The sequence below is a fragment of the Bos mutus genome, chromosome 1 (assembly GCF_027580195.1).
Source record: "Bos mutus isolate GX-2022 chromosome 1, NWIPB_WYAK_1.1, whole genome shotgun sequence".
NCBI classification, from domain to species: domain Eukaryota; kingdom Metazoa; phylum Chordata; class Mammalia; order Artiodactyla; family Bovidae; genus Bos; species Bos mutus.
The window spans coordinates 75,589,739-75,616,296 of record NC_091617.1 but is presented as its reverse complement, the minus strand read 5'-3'; the positions used below and the strand labels follow the sequence as shown (position 1 = coordinate 75,616,296).

Sequence of the window (26,558 nt, the reverse complement as noted above, 5' to 3'; positions counted from 1 at the left end):
ACAGATTTCTCAGGAGGCAGGTGAGGTGGTCTGATATTCCCATCTCTTTAGGAGTTTTCTACAGTTTGTTGTGATCTTAGTCAAGTGGACAAAGCACAAACCAGCACAGTGTCCAATGCTCTCATGTTGCAGGAAAGAAATTTGCTGCCTTAAGGGAACTGACCCTACCAAGCTTGATGAATTAGGTAATGACAGAATCAGAACTTGATTTAAGTTCTCTTGATTTTTGGAGCAGTTATTTTTTCCCCCATTATGTCTTCTGTCTACTTTATAGCTGCTTATGTGCTACGAACATGATTATTTGAATATGGACTAAAATGTTTATAAAGGTCATTCATCAGATATTTTTATTCAAATGAATATATAACTTATTTGTGGAAAATAATAGAATTCTGGGTTTTAATTATTAATATATCAAAGATTTTGAATTTGCTAGTGTTTCTTGGTGGTAGAGAGAGGGCATTTTAGGCACATGTACTACATAATCAAGTCATTATATGGCTATTCAAAAGATTTTTAATCCAAACTGTGTTTCAAAATTATAACTATTACCAAGGAATGAAAGAACTATATAAAATCATAACAAGTGTATTTGTGATTTATTGAGAGTTTACTATATATGTCATTATGCTAAATACTTCATACCTCATATCTTTTTCTAAATGAATTTTCCTAATTTTAATATTTTTTAATAAATATGAAGTCTGATACATATAAAATTGATTAGGAAGCACAGGTAACTCTGTAAGAAAAGCCATATTGTCGTAAGAACAAGAATCATAGCTGAACATAATTTAGTTGGAATTTGGATCATAGCTTGGTTTTCAGAGTCCTTTTGAGATGAAAAAATTTTCTTTAGGGGTATTTGGTGGTAAAGGCAGTGAATGAACCTTGGGAAATATAAACAGTTACACAATTTGGCACTTGTTAAGTCTGTAAAATAAGACAGATACTGGATGTGGTCAGGGGTGGTGGTTGTAAGACAACTTGATTATTTTTTTTTTCCCCTAGAATTCTACGCTCACCATAGCCAACTCCAGTTCTCAGAAAGTTTCAGTATAGTGGGGTGAATTGACAGTTGACAACAGAGACAGGAAATGAAAGTGGGAACTTCATCAGCACATGAGCCTGAACCAGGTTCACCAGAGCAGAAGGAAGCTTTGTGATGACAGCCATTAGCGTGCCAGTTTCTGGCTTAGATTTGGACTGGTTACTCTTATGTCTCCTATACAGTTGTCATCCTGGGATTGTCCTTACCTGTCTCCTGCATTGGATCATTTGAATCCTGTATTGAAGTAGAAGACAAAAATCAGAAGCTTTCTGAGAATGATTCATGAAAATTTTTTGCAAACTAATATATCTTCAGATTAAAATTTCAATTCAATTAATTTTCCATTTAGCTAACAAAATTTTGTGAACTAAAATATTTTTATCTCATCTTCAGATTTAATTTTCAGTTTGTCAAAATTTGTGGGAACCATATTTTTATCTCATCTTCAGATTTAATTTTCAATTCAGGTTAAAATTTTAGATTTTGTATTATTGAACTAGGACTTTTGAAGGCATCGATAATTTTTTCTTGCTGCCAGTATTGTTTGTTGAGAAGTCCTGTCATTCTGAATACCAGTCATAAGCACAATATATAGTTATATTTTTCTCCTCTCTAGAAGCTTGTAAGATTTTTATTTTTCTATTCTGAGTTCTTATATTTTTCAATTTGGATTTACTATCTTTCACCCCTGACTGTTGCCTGTTCGTATTAAAAGTAGAGACTCTAAAGTGGACTGAACTCTCTGAGAGCTTGTGTGGATCTTATTATCTGTGAGTCTGCCAGGACTTTTGACATGTTATCAGTTTTTTTTCCTTGTTCTGGTCAAATTGGGGGGGAAAAAGATACTTTAATATTGTCATTCTCTGTTTAATTTTAGTGCATTAAAACATCTTTTGGTACATTTTAAGTCTTCTGGGAGATGTGATCAAATTTTTTTTTTTTCTAATTGGAGTGCCTTCATTACCTTGCAGAAAACTAAGATGGGCTTATATGAGTGTAGACAGTTAATCTTATTCTCGTGGAAGTGAGGTTTATGTGGTTATTTGAGTTATCTATGTTCTCATAAATATTGAGTGAATAAGTCAAGATTTGAACACAAAGGAAGCTTATTTAATTCATACTGACTAGAGCCTTGTAGCTCAGAAAATAGTTTCTTTGATGCTTTATGAAAATCTCTCAATTTCCTATATAGATGGATGAAGAAAGTATCAAAATATAAGGCACTTCAGTGTTAGAAATATTATTACTTAAATACGTAACTTTAATGAGACATTTCCAATCCTTTAACAAGAGAAGTGCATTCCAAGTCTATTCTGTCTCTAAACTAAAATTCAGGTTTGTGCATTTCTTTCCAACTCCTTGCTATCTTCATATCCTTCAAACACTCATGTACTCTTAGGTTGACATAGCTTAAGCTTTCTACCTGATGACTTCACATCCTTCTTGTCTACTTTTTGAATATCATACATATAGAACCTAGAAGAATATTTTTTAATGTATTATGCCCTTTCCTGCTTAAATGTTGTAAAGATTTTCCGTAACAACAGAAAGTAGAATATGAATACTTAACATGGTCCGCTGGGTGGGCATAGGGTGATTTCCACCTGTTTTTCCAACCTTTGCTTTCATTTTACTCATTATACTTGAGCCATAATGGTTTTAATTCAAATCATTGAAAGTTTCAAGATAGTTTCTATTTTAGGTATTTTATTTATCCTCTTCTCTCTGCCTGGAATATTCTTCCGATTAACATCAATCGTGGCTCCCTCAGAATCATCCCTCAGTACTCAACTTGAATCATTTCCTCAAGAGGTCTGGTAAAGTCTGTACTCCCCCATGTCAGGTAATCCCTTTACACTTGAAATGTTTTAGATTTTCTACGTGTAATATTTTAGGTAAATAGAAAAATAACCTGGAGAATGAAAATTCATTTCTTTCATTGTGTGTATTTGCATTTAATGCCTGCCACAACATTTAGAAGCACATTATCAGATGAGAGGGCTTCCCTGATGGCTCAGTTGGTAAAGAATCCGCCTGCAATGCGGGACACCCTAGTTCAATTCCTGGTTTGGGAAGATCCCCTGGAGAAGGAAAAGGCTACTCACTCCAGTATTCTGGCCTGGAGAAGTCCATGGACTATGGGTCATGAAGAATCAGACATGACTAAGTGATTTTAACTTTCACTATCAGATGAGAATGTGTTCTTACGAATTCACAAAATTAGGTTTTAAGAACCCTGTTGATATGAGACAATGAAGTGAATTTAGACAGTATCAGGATTCCTGGGCTCTGAACCAAGCTGATGAGTCACCTTGGTCATGTCAGACAGAAAAAGAATGAATGTTAGCTGTTTCTGAGGTACACGGATTGAACTGGAACAATTTGTATAGGTCTTTCTTGCTTAATTTTCTATGACCCACCATTCTAAAATTTAGGTTTACATTGATTTTTAAACATTGACAGAAATCACCATAAATTTCTTCAGAAATTTAAAGTAAAACTTAAAACATGTATTTTTTGTATTTTTATTTTTGATAAGATGAAATTCCTTGAGTGGGCTCAGATTTTCTTTCATTTTTTTTTTGTTCTGCTTTCAATCCAACAATGAAATTAAAAACTGTTTCCTGAGTAAATACCAGTTACTCTGAGAGAAGCAGAGGTCTAAAATTACCATAAGAAGTGAAGAACAGAAAAAGAAAACATGGTCATTAAATGTCCATTGTATGATCAAGTAGTAGTTACTGTGAAGGACTTGAAAATGAAACATCCTCCAAACTGAGAAGAATATGTACTTTCTAAGCATGCAATTGCCAGTAACTGTGTGTAGGGACAGACTCCAAGATGGGCCACAAACTAATATTAAATTAATGACTGGAAAGAAAATTATTGATTGTCCTATTATCTTATCTGTGATATAGACACTTCAATCTGAATGAAGACACTGGTGAAGAATGTTTAGGTTTTACTTTACAGTGATTGACAGTTTTATGGGCAGTCAGATTATAATCTACTACAATCTATTAAAGATTATAATAATAATCTATTATTATTATAATAATAATTATAATCTGTTAAAGACTTCTTACTTCTTACAAAACCACCATAAGAAGCTGTGCTCAAAGGAAGTCACTAATGGATCCAGATGCATCACATTTGAACTATGACTCCAGAGAGTTCTTTGAAAAACTATAAAAACAATAATACTGATTTTCAGTTCAGTTCAGTTCAGTCTCTCAGTTGTCTCCGGCTCTTTCTGACCCCGTGAACTGCAGCATGCCAGGCCTCCCTGTCCATCACCAACTCCCAGAATCCACCCAAACCCTTGTCCATTGAGTCGGTGATGCTGTCCAACCATCTCATCCTCTGTTGTCCCCTTCTCCTCCTGCCCTTCAATCTTTCCCAGAATCAGGGTCTTTTCAAATGAGTCAGCTCTTCGCGTTACGTGGCCAAAGTATTGAAGTTTCAGCTTCAACATCAGTCCTTCCAATGAACACCCAGGACTGATCTCCTTTAGGATGGACTGGTTGGATCTCCTTGCAGTCCAAGACACTCTCAAGAGTCTTCTTCAACATCACAGTTCAAAAGCATCAATTCTTCTGTGTTTAGCTTTCTTTATAGTCCAACTCTCACATCCATTCATGACCACTGGAAAAACCATAGCCTTACTAGAGGGACCTTTGTGGACAAAGTAATCTCTGTTTTTTAATATGCTGTCTAGGTTGGTCATAACATTCCTTCCAAGGAGTAAGCATCTTTTAATTTCATGGCTGCAATCACCGTCTGCAGTGATTTTGGAGCCCAGAAAAATAAAGTCAGCCACTGTTTCCACTGTTTCTGAATCTATTTCCCGTGAAGTGATGGGACCAGATGCCATGATCTTAGTTTTCTGAATGTTGAGCTCTAAGCTAACTTTTTCACTTTCCTCTTTTACTTTCATCAAGAGGCTCTTTAGTTCTTCTTCACTTTCTGCCATAAAGGTGGTGTCATCTGCATAAGAGGTTATTGATATTGATTTTAGTATTTCATAAAACCAAAAATATCTAGATGTTGACTACTAGTGATAGTTACTAATTATAGCATTTGTTGAAACCTCATTATTGAAACTAGGACTAAGCAAATTTATAAGGACTTAAGAAAGCCATGCGACACGAATAACAATAAGCAATTGGTCTTGTTCTGCAGATGTTTTTAGTTACAAAAACTTGTTTAAAGGACAAGCTGCTGGAAAACATAAAGAGTTGTTATGTCATTAACCTCAAAGGTTAACATGTATATCGTAAGTATTCCTTAAACACTTTTATTGATAATAATTCCTTACAAACATTTTAGTGTTTTCAAAAGGCTTTCACATACACTGTTAATTATAAGACATTAAACAATGCAAAAAATATCTCAATTATAGTTTTTCATAGCATGATGCTTGAGATATACAAATATGATGTAAATATGTTTTGAAAAAATTAATTTGATTCACACAAGAATATATGAACATATAGGCAAGAACTGTAATACAATTTAAAATATCTAAAAACAGCTGCAGTGAATGTACCTTACCTATTTGATACAAAGAACACAAGATCTAAATCTTCTGATGTTTTGGCTTTTAGTGAACTATAGATGAACTGCTGAGGAGGAGAAAGGAAGAGAAATAGTCAATAAAAATCTGTAAAGATGGAACTTTTCAAAGAACTCATACCTTTATTTGAACACTCTTATGTTAGGAGCTCCAGTACTCTTGCTTGGCAAATCCCATGGACGGAGGAGCCTGGTAGGCTGCAGTCCATGGGGTCATTAGGAGTTGGACACGACTAGGTGACTTCACTTTCATGCATTGGAGAAGGAAATGGCAACCCACTCCAGTGTTCTTTCCTGGAGAATCTCAGGGACCGGGGAGCCTGGTAGGCTGCTGTCTATGGGGTCGCACAGAGTCGGACACAACTGAAGTGACTTCGCAGCATGATATGTTATAAGAATGGATAGAAGACATATATGTTTCACATGGATAGAGAACAGCCTCAAATCAGGATTTATTGTTCATTTCTTAGCTATTACGGTCTGTACACTATATATAATCTAGCTTTTTAATTGTTTTTTGTCTACAGTGACCACCTCCACTAACTACTGTGTTCACCTTGTGGTTTTATCTTTGTCTTTTAGTGCTTAATAAAGAGATATTTGCATCTTTCCTCAGTCCTTTTACATCTTAAATGAAGAGAAATTGGAGTTGTCTTAAAAGATAAATGGGTATGTATACTAGCTGCAGAATTGGATGAAAAGTGTTTCAAATGGAAGAAACCATGTGAGCAAAGTCCTTAGGTGAGAGACTGCTGAAGATATATTGGAGGAATGGATTTGGCTAGCATATAAAAGACATGGAATGGGAAGTTTCTGGGTCTGGGCTCAATTACACAGCACTTGAGGCTAACAGAGGACTTTTTCCATGACCAGTAGGAAGCTACTGAAGATTATTCAGCAGGGAGGTGATAGCATGGGTCAGTAAAAAGGTTTGGTTTTGTTTTATAACAATCAGGAAGGCATAGCTAAATCTGTGCTTTTGCATGAAAATTTTAATAATAGTGGAAGAAAAATTGTGTGTGTATGTTGGCAGAGAGAACTAGAGTGCAAAGTGGGGAGAATTTTCACCAGCTCAGAGAGACTATTTCAATAGTTCATTTAGAATGGAAAGCATATCTACCACTGACTAGGTATATGATACAGGACAAATTACTCTCCTTTCTAAGCCTCCTTTTCTTCATCTGTGTCCTATAGGATTGCTGCTCGGATTAAGAGGGAGATGGTATACATAATTAAAAGCATCATGTCCAGTATATAATAGCTGCTGCTGCATATTAGGTCAATTAAGATACATAATTTTCATGAATATGTCTCAGTGAAGTATTTTGGTCTTTTCTTAAAGAAACATTTTTCCATAGCTGAGGCATCCTGTTGGACTAAGGTAAAAGTACTGCCCAACAAGGCCTTTCCTTAGACTGTCTTCTTGGCCTCCCTCAGCAAAGAAGCCCCTTCGCTAAAGGGGCCTATAGCAAGGAGGTCACGTTGTCCCCTGGAACTTCTGCTCTTCTGCACTGTCAGCCAGAAAGACAACAAACTCATGAAAGAACACCCAGTCATGCTTGAGAAGTCAAGCATAAACTCTGGTGTTTGCTCTCCTCTCAGAGTGAGTCAAGCATGCTATTTCACTTACCTTAGAAGGTGATGGCACCCCACTCCAGTACTCTTGTCCGAAAATCCCATGGATGGAGGATCCTGGTGGGCTGCAGTCCATGGGGTCACAAAGAGTCGGACACGACTAAGCGATTTCACTTTCACTTTTCACTCTCATGCATTGGAGAAGGAAATGGCAGCCCACTCCAGTGTTCTTGCCTGGAGAATCCCAGGGACGGGGCAGCCTGGTGGGCTGCCATCTGTGGGGTCGCACAGAGCTGGACACGACTGAAGCGACTTAGCAGCAGCAGCAGAGTATCTGTAGACACTTGGTCTTCATTTATTGTCTTGCATTTCTCTAACCCAAGCTGTATAAGATGGAATGCGAGGTCTAGACTCCATTATTCGCTGCTTTTTTCCCACCTTAAATGGTTGAGGCTTTCTTCTGATACAGTTCTGTTGTATTTCGATGACTGGAAAGGGTAAGACTGAAACAGTTATGTCTCAGGAACAAAGCATGCACAGATTTTGACAATCAAGGAGGCTCTATTCTATCTCTGGAATTCATTTTGTCTCACTTGTACCCAAGGCCAGTGATAATATATGAGAGAGAATGTACACTAGGTGCACATGGCATTGAAAGGCAATGGTTGTTTATGTTGTCATAACTTATTCACAAAAAACTAGGTAGCTGAGTACTTATTATGGTCAGATACTGTATTAAAGGATAGAACACCAAGATGAGCAACATTATTTAATCCAAAATATTTGCTGAACATTAACCATGTACCAGGTCTGTTGTGAAAATTCAAACATGGCTATGTAAATAATTCCTTCCCTCAAAATATTCCATATAGAAAAATTCCATAAGGATATTTCTAAATAGCAATAACTAAGCTCACTAACCTTGGATGTGGGGTATCTCTTCACAGCTGTTCCATCAAAGCGTAGCCACTGCTCCTTACCTTGGACCTGGGGTAGCACCTCTGGGCTGCTGCCCCTGACCTCGGGCGAAAGATATACCCATTTGAATGCAGAGTTCCAAATAATAGCAAGGAGAGATAAGAAAGCCTTTCTCAGAGATCAATGCAAAGAAATAGAGGAAAACAGCAGAATGGGAAAGACTAGAGATCTCTTCAAGAAAAATAGAGATACCAAGGGAACATTTCATGCAAAGATGAGCTCAATAAAGGACAGAAATGGTAGGGACCTAATAGAAGTAGAAGATATTAAGAAGAGGTGGCAAGAATACACAGAAGAACTGTACAAAAAAGATCTTCACGACCCAGATAATCATGATTGTGTGATCACTCACTGTGAGCCAGACATCCTGGAATGTGAAGTCAAGTGGGCCTTAGAAAGCATCACTACGAACAAAGCTATGGAGGTGATGGAATTCCAGTTGAGCTATTTCAAATCCTGAAAGATGATGCTGTGAAAGTGCTGCACTCAATATGCCAGCAAATTTGGAAAACTCAGCAGTGGCCACAGGACTGGAAAAGGTCAGTTTTCATTCCAATCCCAAAGAAAGGCAATGCCAAAGAATGCTCAAACTACCACACAATTGCATTCATTTCACATGCTAGTAAAGTAATGCTCAAAATTCTCCAAGCCAGGCTTCAGCAATATGTGAACTTCTAGATGTTCAAGTTGGTTTTAGAAAAGGCAGAGGAACCAGAGATCAAATTCCCAATATCTGCTGGATCATCAAAAAAGCAAGAGAGTTCCAGAAAAACACCTACTGCTGCTTTATTTATTATGCCAAAGCCTTTGACTGTGTGGATCACAATAAACTGTGGAAAATTCTGAAAGAGATGGGAATACCAGACCACCTGACCTGCCTCTTGAGAAATTTGAATGCAGGTCAGGAAGCAACAGTTAGAACTGGACACGAAACAACAGACTGGTTCCAAATCAGAAAAGGAGTACGTCAAGGCTGTATATTGTCACCCTGCTTATTTAACTTATATGCAGAGTACATCATGAGAAATGCTGGGCTGGAGGAAGCACAAGCTGGAATCAAGATTGCCAGGAGAAATATCAATAACCTCAGATATGCAGATGACACCATCCTTATGGCAGAAAGTGAAGAAGAACTAAAGAGCCTCTTGAAAGTGAAAAAGGAGAGTGAAAAAGTTGGCTTAAAGCTCAACATTCAGAAAACTAAGATCATGGCATCCAGTCCCATCCCTTCATGGCAAATAGATGGGGAAACAGTGGAAACAGTGGCTGACTTTATTTTTCTGGGCTCCAAAATCACTGCAGATGGCTGGTGATTGCAGCCATGAAATTAAAAGATGCTTACTCCTTGGAAGGAAAGTTATGACCAACCTAGGCAGCATATTAAAAAGCAGAGACATTACTTTGTCCACAAAGGTCCTTCTGGTCAAGGCTATGGTTTTTCCAGTGGATGTGAGAGTTGGACTATAAAGAAAGCTGAGTGCTGAAGAATTGATGCTTTTGAACTGTGGTGTTGGAGAAGACTCTTGAGAATCCCTTGGACTGCAAGGAGATACAATCTGTCCATCCAAAAGGAGATCAGTCCTGGGTGTTCTTTGGAAGGACTGATGTTGAAGCTGAAACTTCAATACTTTGGCCACCTGATGCGAAGAGCTGACTCATTGGAAAAGACCCTGATGCTGGGAAAGATTGAGGGCAGGGGGAGAAGAGAACGACAGAGGATGAGATGATTGGATGACATCACTAACTCAATGGACAAGGGTTTGGGTGGACTCTGGGAGTTGGTGATGGACAGGGAGGCCTGGCGTGCTGTGGTTCATGGGATCACAAAGAGTCGGACACAACTGAGTAACTGAACTGAACTGAACTGAAGCTCACTAACTAGCAGTAACTAAATAATCCTTTAGATCTTATTTATGATATATTACAGTTAAAAGAGTCTTCATATCTTCTTCATTTCATTTTATCTAAGAAGCTTCATTTCATCTGAAATATGCATTTTCATGTTATTGCTTTGCTCCTCTTTTGTGACACTCTTGTCTCTTATACTTCTGGAAAGAACATCTTTGCTTTCCTTTCTGAAGGTATTCAATATGGTGGTTTCTCCTCAGCCCTGCTGCTGCTGCTGCTAAGTCGCTTCAGTCTTGTCCGACTCTGTGCGACCCCATAGACAGCAGCCCACCAAGCGCCCCGTCCCTGGGATTCAGCCCTGCACGGATAAATACTGCTTGATATTAGATTTGGTGGTCTTTATCACTCAAGCATTGTTGATCCCTGAGATTCCTTAAATGGAGAAACTAAGGAAGAAAGAGAACACTAAAGAATCTCAGCATGCTACTAACTTATGAATTACAAAAATAATTTCTTTCATCTCGGGTGTATTTATCACCCTGTCATGAGATATAGCTCTGACTATGTTTGCATACATCTTGGCTGTTGGAAGAATGTTGTTTGGGAAAGCTAATGCATTGCTTTTAATAATGTTTGGTCATCCGAGTCCCTTTGTTATAAGACACAGTAGATATTCCTGTGCTATTTACACCAAATTTCCATCACCGATGTTAAGTTATAAGTTAGGAGGCAGAGAGAAAACACTGATATCTCCAGGGTCAATTTCAAGATTATGTTCAAATAATCATTTGAACCATTTAGTACCAAGAGATGCCAAGAAAGGACACACAGTTCCTCTTTTAATGTGTCATCTTGGGATACATGGGGATCCCTGACTGTGGTTCATAGTGGCTGTTTGAGATTAATGTTTTGGTGCCTGAATTTCCCACAGTCACCTTAGGGAAAGAATGTAAGTTTCCATTCTGCTTGTGATATTTATTACAATTCTGGGATTGAATCTATTCAGTTCTTCCATCTGAACATTTGATATTGGAATGTGTCCAGCTTCTTAAGAAAAACCCTGTATGTATTCCTGGAGAAATACCACCATTTGATTTCTTCATTTAAGAAGCTTGTTTCCTTTTGGCTTCTACCATGAAATGAAAGAGGAATTAGATGCTTTATTCAGTAACTGAATTCATGTGCATATATGCTCACTCAGTTGTATCTGTTTCTTTGAGACCCCTTGGACTATAGCTCTACAGATTCCTCTATCCATAGAATTTTCCAGGCAAGAATACTGGAGTGGGTTGCCATTTCCTGTTCTAGGGGATCTTCTTGATCTAGGGATTGAACCCAAGTTTCTTATGTCTTCTGTATTGGGGTGCAGATTCTTTACCACTGCACCTCCTGGGAAATCCTAATTGAATTCAGTCTCAGTTAAATTAATCCAAACAATCAGTAGTTTTGTTTTTGTTTTTGTTTTTCAGCCAAACAGAGCATGTTAAATGGAACTCAACATTTTGGTCAAATTCTTTTTTTTTTAAACTATGCAGACAAATCTTCCATCTGTTAAGCTATTACTAGTCGGTGAACTGGTATGAATTTATTACCTGGAAAAGCCACATGTAATATTTGCACATATATAAGCTTCTAGTTAACTGAGTTTTGACTATTTGCAACTCCATGGATTGCAGCACGCCCGGCTTCCATTCAACCATCTCATCCTCTTTTTTCCTTTTCTCCTCCTGCCCTCAATCTATCCCAGCAACAGGACCTTTTTTAATGAGTTGGCTCTTCGCATCAGGTGTGCAAAGTATTAGCGCTTCAGCTTCATCATCAGTCCTTCCAATGAATATTCAGGGTTGATTTCCTTTAGGATTGACTGATGTGATCTCCTTGCAGTCCAAGGAACTCTCAAGGGTCTTCTTCAACACGATAGTTTGAAAGCATCGATTCTTCCGTGCTCAGCTTTCTTTATAGACCAACTTTCACCTCTTTACATGACTACTGGAAAAACCATAGCTTTGACTAGATGGCTCTTTGTTGGCGAAGTGATATTTCTGCTTTTTAATACACTGTGTAGGTTTGTCATAGCTTTTCTTCCAAGGAGCATGTGCATTTTAATTTCCTGGCTGCAGTCATTATCCACAGTGATTTTGGAGCCCAAGAAAATAATTTCTGTCACTGTTTTCATTTCTTTCCCCATCTATTTGCCATGAAGTCTTGGGACCGAATGGAATGGTCTTTGCTTTTTTTTTTAAACCATATAAAAAGAAAATCCATGAGAACATTTTAAACCTATGGTTTATATTTCTTTGTCCTATCTGGTCTCAAGTGTATCCATTCCAGTGAAGTGGCAAAAATCCTTTCAGAACAAATACACTGTTTCCTTCTTGTTCTGCTACTTGTATGCACAAATGTGATACTGTTAGATGAAATGCTCAGATTAGTAATACCTGTTTCCTTCCATTAAGCTGAATTTTAGTAGTTTCAGCCTAAGACAGGCAGTGCCTAGAAGAGCCTTCAGCTTTCATATCAGAACGTAGCCCATAAGACTCTACTTTGTCTTTGCCTCCTGTCCCATTTTCTTTCTGTATAAACCAAGTCTATTGCTAATGGCTGATGAGAAAAAGGTAATAGCCATCAATTGACTGCTCCTAGGAATACCTTTAACTAGCATCAAAAGACTCTTTGAAAGGGAAATGGAGTATTCCCTGTGGATTTATCCAAACATTTCCTGTGAAAGAAGCTGACACATTTTCTCCCTGCTGGATTACTTCGTTACTTATTTCCACTGCAAAGTAGTGGGGTCAATGAACTTTCTTTGTTGAGGTTTCACCCAGGAGAGTCTTTTTTTTTTTTTTTCTTTCCTTTTTCTTTGTTTTTTCTTTTTCTTAATCACAAAGAGAGGCAACACATGTGAGGACAATATTTTGAGACTAATGTAAGCTTATTTTTTCTTGCCCAGTTGTGCTATTAAAGAACACTTAATCTCCTAAATGATCCTCCAAATTCCTTTTCTACTGATAATTGACAAGTACCAGAAGGAATTCTGATGACTACAGCACAGATATAATTACAGAAAGAGAACCATCAGCTCATTGACTTGCATGTTATTTGATGGAACACTCAAATACATCAGGCAGTCAATCATATTTTAAACTGTCATATTTTAGTAAAATCAATGTGTCATACAATGACAATAATAATGATAGATAAAATATGTGACCCCACTACATGCTGTCACTGTACTGTGTGCCCTACCTACATAATCTCCTTTAATCACAAATGAATATTATGTGGCAAAGTATTATTGATCTATTTTACAGATGAGGAAGATGGGAGTCAAATAAATTAGTGATAATAATAATAATAAGTAACTATCTAATGCTTATTATTTGCTAGGATCTGGTTTTAAGAACACAATCGTATTAATTCATTTAATCTACAGTAAAATCCATTGAATAGATATTATTGTTAGTCTCAATTTTTAGGTGAGGAAATAGAGGCAAAGAGAGGTGAGTAAATTGCTCTGTCTCAGTGACAAAGAGATGGACCTGGGACTGAATTATTGCTTTTGGGTTTCCCAAATCATACTCTTACCACTGTGATGCACTGACTCAGCTTCTCTACATGCTTAATTACTCAGTGATTTTGAACAGTGTTGGGCCTTGATTTCAGTCTCTGTGCTCTTGATCACTGTCTAGTCTACTGCCTCTCATTCACTAAATACACAATCAGTGAGCTATGTGCAAAGCTTTGTGGCTCTGTTGCACATGCCTGTGATGGCAGAGTATAGAGAGAGAGTCTCTGCCTTTGAAAATCTTACTTTTTGGAAGTGAAGCTGCTTACTGTCTAATTAAGAAGCTTACTAACCTCATTAATACAAATAACAACCTCTCCAAGGATCTTTCTGGAATCATTAGAGATCTCTTCATTATGACTCCTATAACTTCAACAACTGAGTGAGCCAAGAGGTCTCCCATTCAATACATTAATGGGGTTTCTTTTTGAAAGGAACAAATTAGTAAGAGGTAAGCTCTTGATAAGGGCTTCCCAGGTGGTGCACTGGTAAAGAATCTGCCTGCCAGTGCAGGATTAGATCTGTGGGTTGCGAAGATCCCCTGGAGAAGGAAATGGCAACCCATTCAAGTGTTCTTGCCTGGAGAATCCCATAGACAGAGAAGCCTGATGGAATACAGTCCATGGGGTCTCAAAGAGTCGGACATGGCTGAGGACATAACAAATTGTTCTTAAAGGTGTTCCCCCTTACTAAGGAGAGGCATATCAGGACTTCCCTGGTGGTCCAGTGATTAGATCTCTGGGTTGGGAAGATCCCTTGGAGGAAGGCATGGCAACCCATTCCAGTGTTCTTGCATGGAGAATCCCTACGGACAGAGAAACCTGGCGAGCTACAGTCTTTGGGATTGCAAAGAGTCAGACAGGACAAAGCATGTGCTTGCATGTGCACACGTGCGTGCACGTGCACACACACACACACACACACACACGTTACAATGCAGAGGATGAGATTCAATCCCTGGTTGGAGAACAAGATCCTGCAGGCTGCAGAGCAGCTAAGTCTATACACCACAACTAGCGAGTCCAGGCACTACAACGAAAAATATTACATGATGCAAGGAAGACCCAACACAGCCAAAAAATAAACATTAAAAAAAAGAAGAAACAAATCCCCAAACCAATAGCTGGACAATGAAAAGAATAAACCTCCTGTGGAAAGTAATACCAGCTTTCAAGTGTCAGCTTCTTGCTTTTCTAGGTGAGAAAATCATGATGTGACATAAAGGTATTAATGACAATGAGGCCACACTATAATTCAAGTATTTTATGGTTCCCAAATATTCTCTGTAAGAGATGTAGTATTCTGAAGGAAATATATATATATATTTTTCTGGAAACACAAAATAATATTGAGAGAAAAGCAGAAAATAGGTTTTGAAAAGAATAATACCTAAAAGTTTTGCTAAGTTTATGATTAATAAGACCTTAAGTTTCGTAGAAAATGAAACTAAACCAGAAGTAAGATCCCAAGTTCAAATCCACACTTAGATTTTAATATTCATTCTTATAGGCACAATATTAAAAATAACGGAGTGGGTTGCCATTTCCTTCTCCATGGGATCTTCCCAGCTCAAGGATTGAACCAAAGTCCCCTACATGAGAGGTGGATTCTCTACCACTGAGCCACCAGGGAAGCCCATTGCTATAATTAATGGACTTTATTTTTGCTAAAGAAGTAAAGTAAAAAAACTGTGTGACATGTTCTCACAGTCTTTCTCCCTTTGGTTAACAGCAATCTCTTCCCTTTCTAACCTCCTACAGGTCATACCACTCATCTGGACCATCATATACTATTATATACTGGGCTCTAGATTATGTCATTTTATTCAACGTTACTGGGAGAAGGTGATGGCACCCCACTCCAATACTCTTGCCTGGAAAATCCCATGGACAGAGGAGCCTGGTAGGCTGCAGTCCATGGGGTCACGAAGAGTTGGACATGACTGAGCAACTTCACTTTCACTTTTCACTTTCATGCATTGGAGAAGGAAATGGCAACCCACTCCAGTGTTCTCGCCTGGAGAATCCCAGGGACTGGGGAGCCTAGTGGGCTGCTGTCTATGGGTTCACACAGAGTTGGACACAACTGAAGCGACTTAGCAGCAGCAGCAGCAGCAGCAGCATGCTATTTAAGGATGAGGCCTGTGAATTCCACCTCTTTACCACTCCTGTTCCTTGCCAAAAGTGGGTGTAATTGTTGAAGGATTGAGATTAGGGCTCCTTTTGAAAGATATTCTTTTAAAATAATGCTTTCCCATCATATCAACAGAATCCAAACTTATTATTTACTGACTGATTATAATGACTGCATTAAACTAGAGACCTTTAACCTTATACAAACAGTTGCAACTAATTATGGAAATGTAAATATAATGACGGATACAATTACTGAAACTATTGTCCACTGCCTGCCAAGTTGCAGCCCCACGGGCTGCAGCCTACCAGGCTTCTCTGTCCATGGGATTCTCCAGGCAAGAACACTGGAGTGGGTTGCCATTTCCTTCTCCAATGCATGAAAGTGGAAAGTGAAAGTGAAGTCACTCAGTCGTGTCTGACTCTTAGCGACCCCATGGACTGCAGCCCACCAGGCTCCTCCATCCATGGGATTTTCCAGGCAACAGTACTAGAGTGGGGTGCCATTGCCTTCTCCCATTGTCTACTAGCACAAGCTTATTATTTGCAAAATCATAAGTAGTCCTTTCTTTAAAGATCTTATTTTTGAGCTCTGGCATTTTCAGTAGGTGATGTATTTATACTAGTGTCGTATGGTGAATAACTGGTATTTTTTGAAAGCCTTCTCACAAAAGTAAAGGTGGAAACTAGATTTATATGACCAAAAAGAATTGTCATCCCAGTACTATTTCTCCTGGCAGGATTCATTTTCTCATTTCAGCCTGAGGTGAACAAGAGTATTATCAATTTAACTCTTGGAGTTCAGGGGGTTATGGGATCAGTATAATATGGAGTCTCAGTTGTATACTAGGTCAGTGGGCAGGAGGATAACGCTACAGAGCAGGACAATAGAAAGAGTACTATACTGAGTCTGAAGAGCTAAACCTGATTAGAAGTCCTGGCACTGTTGACAGCTTTCTGTGTGACCTTCAGTTAATAGCTGTATAACATCCTATTCCAACGAGAGTACATTTTGATTTTTCAAAAAACATGTTTTGCATTCTTATTTCTTACTTCAGTCTTAAATCTGCTATTTTTCTTTCATCCTGGCACATTATATTGCTACCTAAGAGTTTCTTGTCCTGAAATGAAAATATCCAGTTCAAAAAAAAAAAAAAAGTTGAAATAGGCTTTTGTTTTGTAAAGAGTTGTAGCGCATCAGAGATGTATAGTGACCATGTAATAAATGGTCTTGGATATTAGACAGTAAACTAGATGAAAGTGGTTCTATTCGTTGGATGCTATTTATCCACCTTTTCATCATACACTTTTATTTGCCTTGGGCTTCCCTGGTGGTTCAGATGGTAAAGAATCTGCCGGCAATGCAGGAGACCTGGGTTCTACCTCTAGTTTGGGAAGATCCCCTGGAGAATGAATGGCTACCGACTCCAATATTCTTGCCTAGAGAATTCCATGAACATAGGAACCTGGTGGGCTACAGTCCATGGGGTCACAAAGAGTTGGACATGACTGAGTGGCTAACATTTTCACTTGGATAAGTTCCTCTTATTTAATGCACTCAAAGGTAGGAAGGGCTAGGAGATGGGAGGGAAATTCAAGAGGGAGGACATGTGTGTACCTATGGCCAATTTTATGGCAGAAACCGACACAATACTGTAAAGCAATTACCCACCAATTACAAATGAATACATTTTTAAAAAAAGGGATAAAATTCACATGTAAAATACACACCTGTACTTTAGATTTTTGTTAATGTGTACAAATTTTACTCTAGTTGAAATTCTCTATTTTTTTTTTAAAGAAAACAAAATGCCCTCGTTAGAAATTTAACATCCTATTTCTGCCTCCACAGACTGATACTCTATTATACAGGACAAGTCACATGCCATCTTTGGTCTTAGTTCCCCATGTGTAAAATAAGAATAGTAATATTTTCCTAATAAAATTTTCATGAATGTTAAGTGAACATTTATCTAAAATATACACTACTAAGATTTTCTAAGGGATGATGATGATAATGACACTTTACAGAGAATAAACTAAAAAATTGAGGATGTTACAGAAATTCCAAGTGTTTGTCATTAAAAAGCTGATCATACAGTGTTCTAAGTAAAATACCATCAGCTTTGAAGTGAAGTAGCTTCAGAATTTTACGGAATTTTAAACTTGAAACTTTGACCAAGATTTACCTTAACAAAAAGGAATCATTTACTTTGCAAATGATTTGTAAAATCATTCACTTTGTAAAAAATTAATAATACTGCTATGACTACTACTATGAGTATTACAATGACAGTAATAATTTTGATAATGTTGACATGATATTTCAACAACAATCACTCTCCAAAACTTTTTGAACCTTACACAATCTTTTTTTTTTCCTAAGAGTGTGGTATATTACCTAGTAAGAATTATTATGGGGATGTTGTAAAATTGAGTAGAATGGTTATTTCCATGCAGAGGAAATCAAGAGTGACTCAAAACAAACATATACCTATTGGGTTGAGAGATGTAAGAAAGAAATTTGGTTATATTCAAGGAGGGAGTTCCCTTTCTTGTTCAGACTGAAACTGCTTTAGCTTCAAAAGGAGACCCAGCCCAGTGAAAACATAGCCCCTAACAGAAATTTACCTCAGGAGTCTAAACTGCTTTACTGTATTTTTCCATACATGCTCAGAAATCTCATTATTTCAAGAATTAGAGCTGAGTCTTAGAACTCCAGAGCTAGTATTTTCACAGCCCAACTTATTCAAATCAGAATGCTTCTGAGTCCTGTGCAGCCCAAGGGAGCATGAGTCCATTGCTTGCCTGGACACCCCAGCAATCACCTCATCACAACCCAGGGATTTGATAGCTTGTCTTCATGAGCAGCCATCACAAGTGAAATGTGTGAGTTATTTCAAGACTTTTGAGAAGTACATAATCCAAAAGTGACTAGAGATATTGAAGATATTAATTAAGGAATGAATTCCAACTTTCTTCTGACACATAGGCAGAAGAGGGCAGCTGTGGAGGGCAGCAGCTGATATCTCGCTAGTCCAGGGTTTGTGGTTAGAGCCAGAGAAGGGCTTTGACAGCGTTAAGTAGCATTGACAGGCACCCACACTGGGGTGTGTGGTGTGTGGTTATTTGATTCAAAAAAAGAGGGGCAGAGCAAACTTTACAGACAGTTTAAAGATATAAAAGAAGAAAAGTCCAGCTAATGACTAGTCAGCAAAAGCATCAGAGGGTATTGCATTTAAACAAAAAATGAATCATTCTGGCTTCATCAAGTTCTTTGGAGTATTTTTCCTATGAGCTAATTCAATCTTATTAATATAAAAATTACAGATACCATGATGAGGTAAGGAGCTTGCCTTTAAAAGAGAAATTATAAGTATGTGTTTGCTTATCTAAAATTAATGAGAGAAGAAAAATAAAGTTAATTAGAGACAGAATCATCAGAACTTAAGGAGACACTTCTGCTTAAAAGATCTTAAAACTTCTGCTTCATTGACTACACTAAAGCCTTTGACTATGTGGATCACAACAAGCTATGGAAAATTCTTAAAGAGATGGGAATACCAGACCATCTGACGTGCCTCCTAAGAAATTTGTATGCAGGTCAAGAAGTAACAGTTAGAACTGGACATGGTACAATCAGTTCAGTTCAGTCAGTTCAGTCACTCAGTCGTGTCCGACTCTTTGCAACCCCATGAATCGTAGCACGCGAGGCCTCCCTGTCCATCACCAACTCCTGAAGTTCACTCAGACTCACGTCCATTGAGTCGGTGATGCCATCCAGCCATCTCATCCTCTGTCGTCCCCTTCTCCTCCTGCCCCCAATCCTTCCCAGCATCAGAGTCTTTTCCAATGAGTCAGCTCTTCGCATTAGGATGGACTGGTTGGATCTCCTTGCAGTCCAAGGGACTCTCAAGAGTCTTCTCCAACACCACAGCTCAAAAGCATCAATTCTTCGGCGCTCAGCTTTCTTCACAGTCCAACTCTCACATCCATACATGACCACTGGAAAAATCATAGGCTTGACTAGACGGACCTTTGTTGGCAAAGTCATGTCTCTGCTTTTGAATATGCTGTCTAGGTTGTCATAACTTTCCTTGTGGTCCACGGGAGAAGGGAATGGCAAACCACTTCAGAATTCTTGCCTTGAGAACCCCATGGAACAATGGATTGGTTTAAAATTGGTAAAGGAGTACATCAAGGCTATGTATTGTCATCCTGCTTATTTAACTTATATAGAGAGAACACCATGTGAAATGTCGGGCTGAATGAAACACAAGCTGGAATCAAGATTGCCGCGAGAAATATCAATAACCTAAAATATGCAGATATCACCACCCTTATGGAAAAAAACAAAGAGGAACTAAATAATCTTTTGATGAAGGTGAAAGAAGAGAGTGAAAAAACTGGCTTAAAACTCAACATTCAAAAAACTAAGATCATTTCATCCAGTCCCATTACTTTATGGTTAATAGATGGGGAAATAATGGAAACAGTGAGAGACTTTATTTTTGGGGGCTCCAAAAGCACTGCATGATGACTGCAGCCATGAAGGATGCTTGCTCCATGGAAGAAAAGCTATGACCAACCTAGACAGCATATTAAAAAGGAGAGACATTACTTTGCCCACAAAGGTGTGTATAGTCAAATCTATGGTTTTTCCAGTAGTCACGTATGGATGTGGGATTGGATCATAAAGAAGGCTGAGCACTGAAAAATTGATGCTTTTGAACTGCGGCATTGGAGAAGACTCTTGAGAGTTGCTTGGACTGCAAGAAGATCCAACCAGTCAATCCTAAAGGAAATCAGTCCTGAATATTCACTGGAAGTACTGATGATGAAGATGAAACTCCAATACTTTGGGCACCTGGTGTGAAGAGCTGAGTCATTAAAAAAGACCCTAATGTTGGCAAAGATTGAAGGCAGGAGGAGAAGGGGATGACAGAGGATGAGATGGTTGGATGACATCACCGACTCAATGGACATGAGTTTGAGCAAGCTCTGGGAGATGGTGAAGTACAGGGAAGCCTGGTGTGCTGCATTCTGTGAGGTAACAAAGAGTCAAAATAACCGAGCAACTGAACAACAAAAGGAGACACACCCTAGGTAAGAGCTGGCTAAGTAGCTAGAGACAGTGAATCTTGTTTTTGTGTTTCATTTGTTTAAATGAAATGCGATTTTGTCTCATCCACCAAGTTATTACATTGGGCCCTGGTTTACAAGTTGTATGAGGATTACATGTGAAACAAAAAAATAGTGAGGGGGAAGTCCCTGCCCCTAAAAACTCTGACTCATAAATGGAGGTCAGGTCCCAGAGGTGTACCTGGTTAAACCAACTCTCATTTCACAGAAGATGTATCCATACAGAAAATACATTTCTTCTGAATTATTTTTGCTCAAATTCTTTCAAAACTGAATTTGTTTTCACTCACCTTGTCTCTCTATTAGGCTATAAGAAAATGAAAGATTAACAGATTTTACTGAAGTTTTGTGTACAAAAACTTCTCTGTTAATGTATTTACTATCAATTCTAGTCAATAAACATTTTCTGAATGTCAACTAGGGATCAAGACACTGCTAGGTTCACAAATTCAAAGATGAATAACACCCAGCTCCTGATCTCAAGGAGCTCACAATTTAACTGCAGAGACATAGACCCATTACAGGAGCAGATAGAAGTAATGTCTTTATTCTGTGTCACTGCCTAGTGCTAGCTAGTACTTTATTACTGATCTCACAATTCTCACTGAACTCTTTCTTGTGTCCCTGGGTCCATGTCCATCTCTCTAGGTTTCCAATGAACAGAGGAATATCCACAACCTTACAGATAGAGGTTGGCATAAAAGACGGATAAATAAAATAAAACTGATAAAAGGAAATAGGTAATGTTAACCATACAGATTTGACTTTTCAGAATCATCAGTCAAGTTGTCTCAGTCTTGAATAATGTTGTCTAATCCACTGGTCTTCCAAACTAAAAAATTTACGGTAATTTTCTTGCTCTTCTCAAGCTCTATATTCAAATCCAAAGAGACTTGTTGCAAAGAGTGCAGAACCTGAGTTATTATATTTCAGGAATTTTTGTTTTATCTAGTCTTACTTTCATTGATTTACTTGAAAAAAGAAATCATAATTTCTCATCTGTGCTTCAGCCAAATAACACTATATTGAATTTCACATACTTTCCCCTTTATTATCTGTTGTTTCTTCTTAACTATCTTCCTAAAAACAGATTTGATCTTCATTTACCATGCTTACAAGCCTCTTTGACACTCTGTTACTTACAAGATAAAATCCAAACATCCAAGCAAATGAACCTTTCTTCTTTTTGCCTCAACTTATATCTCCAAGCCCATCTGCAGCAACTCTCCACATCCTCTCTCAAATCATCCAGCTCTTTAAACAACCTGTGTTTTTCCACAGACTACTGTTTCTCTGGGGAGGTCCTTCCTCATTTTTATATCTTCTTAAGTTCCAATCAGAATGCAAACCAATTCTCAGTATCAAATTTGTGAAACTTATCTGAATTAACCCTTCCATAATTTTAGAGTATGATTCAAAGTCCAATTCTTGCACACTGAGTCCAATATTTCTAAATCTATCAGTAATTTAAAGTAATTACAAATGCACAAATTTCCTTCTAAAACACAGATAACTTTAGAAGAGCTAACACAGTAGCAACATCTCTAGAATTTACCTAATATTTCATAGTTTGCATTTGTTCAACCTGAAACCAAGAAGACAAATATTTCTACTTAAGTAATATTCAAATAAGAGCTAGTTTCTGATTTTTTTCTGAAGTAAAATGTTTTTTTCTATATCTTTTAAACTCTTCAGATCTAAAAGCCTGCATATTAGTTATTTCTCTCCCCCTCCCCTCTTTCTTTATATGCATGCATATTAAGTCATTTCAGTCATGTTCAAGTCTTTGCTACCCCATGTACTGTAGCCCGCCAGGCTCCTCTGTCCATGGGATTCTCCAGGCAAGAATACTGGAGTGGGTTTTCATGCCCTCCTCCAGGGAATCTTTCCAACCCAGGGATCAAACCTGCGTCTTCTTTTATGTTTCCTGCATTGACAGCCCGGTTCTTTACCCTAGCGCCACCTAGGAAGCATATAGGTGATAAAACCAAACTTGAGTCGGCTTGTCCTAAAACCAGTCTAGAATCCAGTGACAACAGGTTGTGATAAGGGAAAGTACAGCATTTACTGCAGAGCATCCAACATGGGGCCAAGCAAGAATGAGCAACTCTTGCTCAAAAGACTTGATTGCCCTAAAGGTTTTCAGGAAAGGTTTTTTGAAAGCAAAATAAGGGACAGGGTTGAAGGGTGTGTAATGAGCATGTAGGCATCCTTCTGACTGGTTGGTGGTGAGGTAACAAGGTGCTGTTTCAGAGTAAAATCACCAATCTTCTAGTTCCAACCAGTCTGTAGTCTAGAGTCTACCTACTGGTAGTAAGAATATAGTTAACTTCATCCAACTGGTGGGGCAGGGGTTTTAATGACTGCAAAACAGCTCAAGGATATTGCTCAGAATACTACAGAATACTATCTCAGATTACTACCTTGAGGAGGCTCTAAAGGTCTTTAACTTTGTTTTATGGCTAATAGTTATTATTTGTCTTGCTTGAATTTTCCTTTGTTTCCACATTTTCTCACTTTACTGATTAAATCCCTCATTGGAATTTAGAGAAGACCTAGGAGGCTTAAGCTTTTCTACAAACAGGGAAAAGGGGACTTTTGGAAGGAGGGTTGTTCCACGGTCTTAAAGATACACATATATTTGTATTTGTGTGTATATATAAATATATTTGTCAGTTGCTTATATTTTCCATTTTCTCTTTAGCTCTCTTTCTCTGAGACAAATCTCTCTGGTTCCTCAGTTTCCCCATCTAAAAATGAATATGTCAGCCAGAAAAGCCTTAACTAACCTTGATAATATAACCAAGCAGGACCCCACGGGGCCTTCCTGGAACAGGCCTTCTCCCATATTCTCTGCTTTAGCACTTCTCTGAACTGCCTCAAAAATAGTATTTGATGTACAAATATTTCCTGAGCTGTTTTGCATATGTAGGGAAAAAAAAAAAAAAAAACCTCCTCAACAAACAGAAGATATAAATTGCTTGAACACATAGCTCCAGGCCTTTGAGCCTAAGGACTGATAGTGTTACCCCTGTGATACAAGCCCCCCACCTGGCTTTTAAAAGTGCTTTGTCTAAACCCTTCCAGGAATTCAGGTTTTTAGGGCAAAAGCTACTCTTCTCCTTGCAGTAAACCTTTCTCTGCTCCAAACCCTGACTTTTCCATTTGTTTGGCCTCACTGTGCATCGGGCATAGGAACTTATGTTAACAATATTTCCAATTTTCAGATTGGTTTTCTAGGCTGTCATTTAAATATGATCAACCTATTTTTTAATCATTATAATCAAGCAATTTGTCACTCCATTCATTCTTTTTAAATTTTACAGTTTTTTGTTCAATTAATTTCCTAGTAGTCACTGCTAGGACTATGATTTTGCAAATAGTTGCTATTTTAAGACTTTGAAATTGAAATTCAAATGTAATACAGAACCTCAAACTATACTACTTATTAATAAATTCAGTTTCTTTTAACTCCAGATTCTTAGAACTGGCTTATGGACAAGTGATGTATTCCTAAACTTCTCAATTTCACTTCTAATGTAAGTCTGGTTGAGATTCATCTTTGTCCAATTCACTACTAGGTCATCTTCAAATATGTTCAAGCCTATATACTCAAACCAGGTCAGCATCTTAATTCTCTCTATCTGAGAAGTACAGAAAGATCAAATGAACAACAAAGTTAGATAACACTGTCAGAACTAGAAATAACCTTAAAGCTGATCTCCAACTCTTTTATTGGACAGGTACAGGAGGAATTTGGGGCCCCAGGAGGAGAAATACATGATTAGAGTTATGCAATAATTTTGTATCAAAATCAGAATTGATTCTAGGTCTCCCAATTCCTATCCTAGACTCTTTCAACAATATTATGCTTCCTTTCTAATGTCAGTTTATGAAAACATCTCTTCTGATAAGTACTCAGAAATGTTCCTTATTTAACATTAAAGGAAATGGTGTGAGGCAATCATGTTACTACTTTCCATCCTCCTGACCTTTAGTTTTATGCTAAGTGATTTCCTGGAAGTGAATCCTACCACATCAAATACATTTTTTTTTTCAAAAGTCATTAACTTGTTCTAACTTCTGAATTCATCACGACTCATAAGTGTAAGATCCCCTTGAGGAATTGCTAAATGTCTCAGACAATTCAGAGATGTTCTGGGTCAAATTACCGTTTAGAAAGAGGACACTTAAATTAGAGGTGAATAAAACAGTTGAAAATCAACTGATTTACTCCCTGAAGGAAGCAGGAGTGTCTCAATTATATGCAGTATCAGGTCAGGCTTCTCTGGAGATTTTATAGTGATGTATGCTTCAGTGTCCCTGAAAAATCAAGCCTTTCTGAATGACCTAATTTGGTTATAAAAGTAATGCCATAAAGGGCAATATTCACCTTACTATAGACTAAAGCACATGTCTTTTAAAATTCACTAGTGAATTATTTGATTCACTTAGAAAGCTGATTGCTGCTGCATCGCTTCAGTCGTGTCCGACTCTGTGTGACCCCAAAGACGGCAGCCCACCAGGCTCCCCCATCCCTGGGATTCTCCAGGGAAGGACATTGGAGTGGGTTGCCATTTCCTTCTCCAATGCATGAAAGTGAAAAGTGAAAGTGAAGTTGCTCAGTCGTGTCCGACTCCTAGTGACCCCATGGACTGCAGCCTACCAGGCTCCTCTGTCCATGGGATTTTCCAGGCAAGAGTACTGGAGTGGGGTGCCATTGCCTTCTCCGATGGTTTGAAAGCTGATTGCTTACCTATTATTGGGCCTCAATTCTTCTTTTTCATTTTCCTGGTTCAAACTCTGTTGACCTTTGAGCTCACAAAATCTTTCCCAATGAAAGGTTTTTATTCTTGTTCAGGAACTCTTATGGCACTTAATCCCTTTCTCGTGCTACTCAGGTTTTGTTTTGCCTGATGAAACAAATTATATTTGTTTCTTTCCTCCCTTATTACTTCTTAAGCAATTCTATGCAAAAACTGGGTTCATTCTCTTTCCTTAGAACCTCACATATGTCCTGGAGTATATGTAGTAGGATGCCTGAATCTCACTGAACAAAGCTGGTACATACTTTTGTTTTGCTCACTGTGCCGCTCAAAAGTGCTTGAGAGCTTTCTTGGTGGCTCAGCGGTAAATAATCTGCCTGCCTATGCAGGAGACACAGGTTCGATCTCTGATCCGGGAAAACTCCGTATGCCACGGAGCAACAAGCCTGTGTGCTGCAATCATTGAGTCTGTGCTCTATAGCCCAGGAACCACAACTACTGAGTCCACGCACCCTAGATCCGATGCTTTGCAACAAGAGAAACAACCTTAAAGAGAAGCCCATGCCATACAACTAGCGAGTAGCCCCTGCTTGCCACAATTAGAGAAAAGCCCACACAGCAACGAAGACCCAGCACAAAGATAAATAATGAAATAAATAAATAAAATTAGAAAACAGAAAATAATTCTTGAAAATGCATGAGTTAAGTGTAAAAATAATAAATGCTTTCTTAAAATCTTTTCCAAGACATTAAAAACTGCTCTACTTGTAATCAAAGAAATAGAAGTTATCAGTTTCCAGTTAGAGACTAAGAAAACCAGCTGATTTTGTATGTGAAGTAAACAAAGTTCACAAACCATTTAAACCACCCAGCTGAAACACAAACAAGGGTGGGCTGTTAGGTATTTACATTGGACTTTACAAGAG

At 38.1% G+C, this 26,558-nt stretch overlaps 1 long non-coding RNA gene across 2 annotated transcripts in view; it reads right to left on the bottom strand.

The window, feature by feature from the left end:
• Window positions 1-3,718: 3,718 nt before the first annotated feature.
• LOC138989170 (uncharacterized) overlaps window positions 3,719-26,558 on the bottom strand; it is an 83,529-nt gene continuing 60,689 nt past the window's right edge. The window contains exons 3-6 of one of the 2 annotated variants that reach the window (XR_011465384.1): window positions 8,123-8,221; window positions 7,257-7,689; window positions 5,606-5,676; window positions 3,719-5,038 (exon numbers count right to left, since the gene is read on the bottom strand). This is a non-coding gene — a long non-coding RNA (uncharacterized lncRNA). The remainder of the gene's footprint in view (window positions 5,039-5,605; window positions 5,677-7,256; window positions 7,690-8,122; window positions 8,222-26,558) is intronic. The other variant, XR_011465382.1, reaches the window with a different exon arrangement.